This window comes from Pogona vitticeps, chromosome 13, assembly GCF_051106095.1.
Source record: "Pogona vitticeps strain Pit_001003342236 chromosome 13, PviZW2.1, whole genome shotgun sequence".
NCBI lineage: Eukaryota > Metazoa > Chordata > Lepidosauria > Squamata > Agamidae > Pogona > Pogona vitticeps.
In genome coordinates, this window is record NC_135795.1 from 15338928 (window position 1) to 15346244 (window position 7317).

The window sequence follows — 7317 nt, forward strand, 5'->3', positions numbered from 1 at the left end:
CAATCAGTTAGGGGAGATGACCTCCGAGGTTCTTTTTCAGCTTGGTGTCAAGGGGAGGTATAGCTACAGCCCCAGAAGACAGTCTTAGCCCAAACCGGAAACTTCCTGTGCCATCCCCATGAACTTCTTTTTATAAGTAGACTGCCTTCAGTAAGACTAGCTTGTATTAACCCAGCCCCCTACAAACCAGACCATAAGATATAAAGAAGTTAGAAAGTGTTTAAGCCTTTAAGCCCACAGATCTCCCTCTGAAGGTGTCCTACTCTTCTTCAAAACCAAGCTAATTGGTTTTGTAAGTAAATAAGAATGAAAGGATCGTTGGAGGAAGAGCAACTGTAGGCTTAAGACCCTCAAATGTGCCATAAATCATGGAAAGGACAGCCAAGAAATGGTAGAACATAAACAAATCTCCTGTAGAAACTGAAAGACTAACAAATTTACCTCGTTGTGAACTTGTGTGGATTAAAATTCACTTCCTCAAATATTCGGCCTCAGGTTCCTAGGTAGATATATATTGTACGGGTGGGGACCTTCGGGTAGTGTGGATGGCATATAAGTTAAACAAACAAACAAATAAATAATGAAAGTGCAAAACACGAAGCTTCAAAGTGGCAATGTTGTCATTAAATCAAGTACAGTAGTGAACTTGTCAAATGTTGATTACAGAAACATCTTGGCCATAGCTAGAGTGTCTAGGAGGTGAACACACTCTTGTGTTCAAACTACAGGGGCGTTCATTCAGAAAGTGGGTTGTTTTTTTCTGGAAAAAAACCTTCTGATTCTGAGACTGGAGAAAACCTATGTTTTTTTCCACTAAGACAGTGGAATTTATGGGTGGAACTCACTTTAGCTGTTTTCCTTTCAAATTTCTCTAGAATTCCTTCTTTCTATAGCAGTCACTTCAAGATCAGTAGCAAAGTTTCTAGGGAGGTTGAAGTGTTCTGAAACTGACTATCCCTCTTGGTGTTAACTTTGTGCCCATTTCCCCTCTTGGGCAGAGATTAATTTATGTTCTTTTTGCCAGCTAGGGGCAACCAGTGGCCACTCATGAACCATATGGACAGCCTTCATTCTAAAATTGGGTGGGGAGTGTCCCCCACACAGCCTATGAGCCTTCCAAATTCACCACCCCGCCATACACAAACACACACTTATTCCTCAGTCACTCACTTTATATTTGGCCCCACATCAGCTGGTATACCACACTATACAGGCCTAGGGTTGCCAGATGTCAGGCAAAAGGAGGACATGTCCTCCTTTTTAGCCTAATGTCCCCCGTCAAGCAGGCAAAGATAAAATGTCAGGCTTTTGTATATTTTATGTTATAATTTTGGATGGGAGGGGGAGAGGTGGAAGGACCCCCTTCCCCCCGGCTTTCCCCTCCCCCACCTGCCCCCCCACCCCCGGTATTTTGAAAAAAGCCTCCATTGGATTTATTTTTAATTTTTAACATGACTGTTTCTCAGTTCACTAAGAGACATTTATTGGCAGCTATTGTAATAAAATTGTATTGATTGTGGGTTTAATCTGGAATGATTCAAATGAAATATTCAATATGTCCTCCTTTGTCCTCCTTTTTGTCTTTCTATGTCCTCCTTTTGGTACCAATGTATCTGGCAACCCTATACAGGCCTGTTTCTAAGGGAGGGCAAATCTGAACCTCCTTTTCTCTCCTTTCCCCCCTCCCTTTGACTTAAAAAACAAGCTGTATCCTGTAGAGGTGCATTTGGGGACTTGTTTTTCTCTCTCCCTTGCATGCATATACATGCATGCCTGCCTAAAGAGACAGAGAGAGACTGGGATCTGGAATGCTGATAAGGCAGGCCTAACGACTATAAGAGAGCCAAACATACTTATTTTATTTATTTATTTATTTATTTAATTTATATGCCGCCCACACTACCCAAAGGACAGACTTTGCTTGAAATCTTTCTGTTCCTTGTGTGAAGGTCTGACATCCCAGGTGATTTCCAGGTGAAAAGATGTCAGGGCAGGTGACTCCAGTTTCAGAGGTCCAATAAATCCATCCAGGATTTTGGCCTCCTTTTTGTAGATCTGAAGGTGTGGGCTGGATAAACCAAGAATCAGGTAGGTCCAATATTAGCTACAGAGGATGTTTATTAATGGCTCCTTCTCCAACTAGGAGGAGGTAACAAGTGGGATACCCCGAGGCTCAGTCCTGGGTCTAGTACTCTTCAATATTTTTATTAACAATGTGAATGAAGGAGTGCAGGGAATGCTTGCCAAATTTGCAGATGACAAAAAATTAGGTGGAATAGCTAATAATCCTGGAAGATGGAAACAAAATTCAAAACCATCTTGATAGGATGGAGCACTAGGCTGAAAACAACAGAATGAAATTCAACAGGGATAAGTACAAAGTACTGCACCTCAGAAAAAGAAACCAAGTGCACAGTTACAAGATGGGGAATACCTGGCTCAACAATACTACAAGGAAGAAGGATCTTGGAATTGTTGTAAATCACAAGCTGAATATGAGCCAACAGTGTGGTGTGGCTTCAAATGAGGCGAATGCTATTTTAGGCTGCATTAACAAAAGTATACAGTAGTATCCAAATCCCACGAGGTGCTAGTTCCTCTCTATTCAGCATTGGTTAGGCCTCACCTTGAATGTTGTGTCCAGTTCTGGACACCACACTTCAAGAAGGATGCTCAGAAATTGGAACAAGTTCAGAGGAGGGTGACAAGAATGATCAGGGGGCTGGAAACCAAGCCCTATGAGGAAAGACTGAAAGAATTGGGCATGTTTAGCCTTAAGCAAAGAAGACAGTGATATCATAACACTTTTCACTTGAAAGGAGGGGCAGGATCTGTTCTCATTCGTCTCAGAGTCCAGGACATGCAGCAATGGGCTCAAGTTACAGGAGGCCAGGTTTCCGTTGAATATCAGGAAAAACTTCTTAACTGTTAGAGCAGTAAGACAGTGGAACCAGTTACCTCAAGAAGCGATGAGTGCTTCAACACCAGAGTTATTCAATAGAAACTTAGAGAACCACCTGGCAGGTATCCTTTGATGTGTATCCCTGCATCGCGTAGGAAGTTGGACTTATTAGCCCCTTCCAACTTCACCATTCTCTGATTCTATGTGATGCAAGGTGCTATAAACCTTGTCTTAAAAATAATTGCTGCATCTCAAAGAACCCCTTAAAGTTTCAACTAAAATGCACAATGGATTCACCACACCTCTGGGTGGGATTACTCACAGCCCACACACCCCATCATCCTCTCCACAGTTTTAAGTATAATGCCAGAGTTTAGTTTTAAGAAATGCCCTTGTGTATGGGTAGCTAGCAGGCATAGGCTGGGCCCTAGACTCTGGCTGATATCTGACACCCCCCCTCATTATTATTATTATTTCCTAGTTTGACCTTCCAAGCACCATACTATGTCTTCAATTAAGGGCATGTAGCCTCCTCGTTCAGGCACTGGGAGAAACTAAAATGGTTTCCAAAAAAAGGGGTCACCCATCCTTGCTTCCACTGGGGCTGCCCACTTTTTGAGCTCATTAGGAGAAACAGCCTATTGGATTCACCCAGAGAAGACCCCCCCACCCCACCCCAAAACCTGTTGAAGCGGTATTTAAGAGTACTGTATAAATATTATAAAGATAGATTTAGAAAGCATAGTAACTAAATATTTCCTGTAAGTGACTCCAGTGAACCAGTATCTCCTTGGTTCAGCAGACAGAGGAACTGTGGCCAGCAATATCAAGGGGATTCATCCTGTCGCCATCCAGTGAACACATACAGTGTCTCCCTTGTTGACACGCACACACACACACACACACACACACACACACACACACACACACACAAAAGAGCCATGTTAAACAAAAGGTCTTTCAACAGACTTTAGAATGGGTGTCTTCTGAACCAGAGAGGGTAAAAATGAAATGAAGAAACAGAAGACTTAATGTGCCCAAGAATGAAATTAAAAAGTAGGAAGAATGAAGATGAAGCAGAAAACATTTTTTATCTTGACATCTGATTCTCCAAAGCCCCGATCCTTATTGTGAACATCAATGGCACCTTTTGTCGTTTGCTTTGTGGGCCCACGTGGGTTCTTTGGCAACGCACCTCTGCTGAAACGAGGATCCCTCACATTTTCTTGTCTAGTGGACGCATCTGGTAACTCAGTTTAAGCAAGAGTCCTTTGGCTGCCAGACACAATGCTGGTGGCAGTTTTGAGGATTTGGGGAAAAGTTGCTCTGAGCACCCCCACCTCAACATCTATGTTGCCACTGTCCACCTGCTTCGTCTCCATTCCTCCAATAAGCTCAACGTGGCATCCATGGCTCTCCTCCTCTTTCTGCTCAAAACAATCCTGCGACGTAGGAAATGGCCAGGAGACAGAAATTGGGTCAAGGCCACCACTAGAATTTCATAGTCCGCTTGGGACTTGAACCCTGCTTTTCCAGGTCCCAGTCCAACATTTCTGACCATTTCGGGGGTGGCCCCTCCACTAGGGCCATTGTCATGCTACCCCACCTCAAGCTGCCCCTACTCACCCCACTCTTTCCTGCCTCCCTCATCAAAGGCAGAAAGTCTGTGTGCATTTATGTGTGTGTAGATGCTGATTGGTGTGCCCACTTTCGCACCTGTCTCCGCATGTAGTAAAATATAGTGGTGCCTCGCATAGCGAGGTTAATTCGTTCTGGATTAACCTTTGCTATAGCGAAACATCACTGAACGGATCAAAAAAACCCATTGGAATACATTAAACATTGTTTAATGCATTCCAATAGGCTCCAAAACTCACCGTTCAGTGATGTTTCGTTGCGGCAGCCATTTTCGCGCCCTCGTTAAGCGAAGGGAGGGCGTGAAAACGCTGCCCGCGGCCATTTCGGGGCTTCTGGTGGCCATTTTGGAGCCGCTGAACAGCTGATCCGTGGCTTCGTTTTGCGAAGATCGGTAAGCGAAACGGTCCTAGCGAGCCAAGATGGTAGAGGGCTGACTGTGCTGAATCTAAACCCTTCCCAACCTCTGGAGGTTGGAAATTACTTAACACGACTCTGACCTGTCCTAACTTTGTTTTGGCATGATGGTTGTGAGTTGAGCATGATTTGCATAACCCCTGACACACACACACACACACACACACACACACACACACACACACACACACACACACACACACACACCCTGTTTATCATGTTTGCATGGAATTTTATTACCCTGACTGATCTTACCAAGCCATAATTATATGTATCTATTTTATATTGATTTGGTTTTACTGGTCTTTGGCCGCAATAAAGTATGAAACAGTAAAATGCACACGCACGCACACAGAGTGTGGATCCCCAGCCAGAGATCTGGTGGGGAGGGGGATCCGGTCTGCCCTCCCCCCTCCCCAATCCAGCGGCCCCCCCGAAGGAGGTCCTTCTGAAGAGTCCCCTTCAAACACCTCAGGGGGAGGGGGAGGGGGTCCGAAATAGCCTCAGGGTGGCAGGCCAGGCACCTGGGGGGGGTGAAGGGAGGGGGGCCTTTTGCAGATGGGACGGCTCTGAATGGCCAGCCTCTTCCTTGCAGCCAGGAGAGATGGCCAGAGGGGGATCCTCTCCTGTGTGTGGGTGGGGGGGGGAGGTCTCCTTTCTGCCTCTGCCCCCAAACCCCTGGCCTTCCTGGGCCTCTTCACACACACACACACACACAAACACACACACACACACACACGAAGGAGGTCCTTCTGAAGAGTCCCCTTCAAACACCTCAGGGGGAAGGGGAGAGGGGTCCAGAAGTGCCTCAGGCCAGGCACCTCGGGGGGGAAGAGGAGGGAGGGAGCCCCATGCCCCCCCAGGAGACCCCCCTCTTCTTCCCCAAACAGCCCCACTTCTGGGAGACCCTAGAGTGTCGCCCCCTCTTTTCAACCCCCTCCCTTCCTCCTGCACCCCATAGCCTGCTTCCCACCTGGGGGGGAGAGGCTTGGGAGGGAGAAAAAGGCACCCCCTCTGCTACCCCCCACAAGGCAACACTGCCAAGATCTGAGGAAAGCTGAGGAGGACCCACCAAGACAGGCCACCAAGTCTGGGCTCAAACCACCGCTTTGACAGTTAACAGGTTTTTCCAGAAGGTTCCAGAAGGGAAAGAGGGGAGGGGGGAGGAGGAGCAGCAGGGGCGGAGCCTCAAGGGGTGGGGCAGAAAGAGGAGAGGGGAGACCCAGGTGGGGGTCCCCGAGACCCTCCTTATTCCTCTCCCCCCAAAAGGGTCCACCAAGCATTTCATGCCCCCCAGGGGTGAGAAACAGGGAGTGCCCCCCAGTAGAGCCCCTTTGCCAGTGCAGCTCAACCTCTTGGGGGGGGAGATGTCCTCCAGCCATTCCCCCTCCCTTGGTGGCCCTCTTGGAGGGGAGCCCCCCCGTCGTCCCCCCAATGCCAGGGCCAGGGCCCTTCCCCACTGAAAGGAAGGGAACCCGGAATGGATCCATGGGGAGGGGGCGTCTATGGGGAGGGGGAGTCCAAGGGGAAGGGGGCCCCCCCAGCAAGGAAGGGGGAGGCAGACCCCCCCCCCCGCTGTGCCCCATCAGCTCACATCATGCCCTTTCGGAAGGAAGGAAGGAAGGAAGGAAGGAAGGAAGGAACCTCTTCCCGTCTTAAAACCACCCTTGCAAGATGGAAGGGCGGTTTAAAGAGCAGCCTTAAAGCCTGGCTTTTTTGGCAGGCTTTCCCTCCTGTCATCACTTGAATATTTTCCTTTTTGTTTTCCCCATCTTGAACTATATCGCTATTGTTATTATTTTATTATATTGTATTGTTTTTAATCCATTTTTATTGTTATTGTTATTGCTTAATATTTATATTTTCTTTAAAAATAATATTGTGGATATCAATACATTCTTATGTTTTCTGATCTACCTGGGTGCAATTACTTAATACCAAAGTGTGAGGCTGGTGGTAGAAACAGAAAGTAAAATAATGCATGCTTTCCTATGAAAGACTCCCCCACCCCAAATTTGCAGGAGGCATGTAACACCTATAAGCCATAATGAGAGCAGGTCGCTGCAAGAGGGAGCTCTCTCTTCCCCAGCAGCCGGCCATCTGAGAGGAGGAAGAGGGAAAAGGAAGGCAGAAAAGACAGGGAGAGACATGGCTAGTGCTGCTGATTCTAGCCTTGCCTCTTGCCGGTTCTAGCCTTGCCGAAGTCTGATAGGCAATCCCCAACAAATGATAAGGGATTATGACCATAGACTGAAAAAAAAGCATTGCCCGCCTCTGCAGTAATCATCTTCATCTTTTGTTCATTGCAAAAGAAACAAAACCAATTAGTATCATATCAGATTACATTCCCAGTTCTGAATATA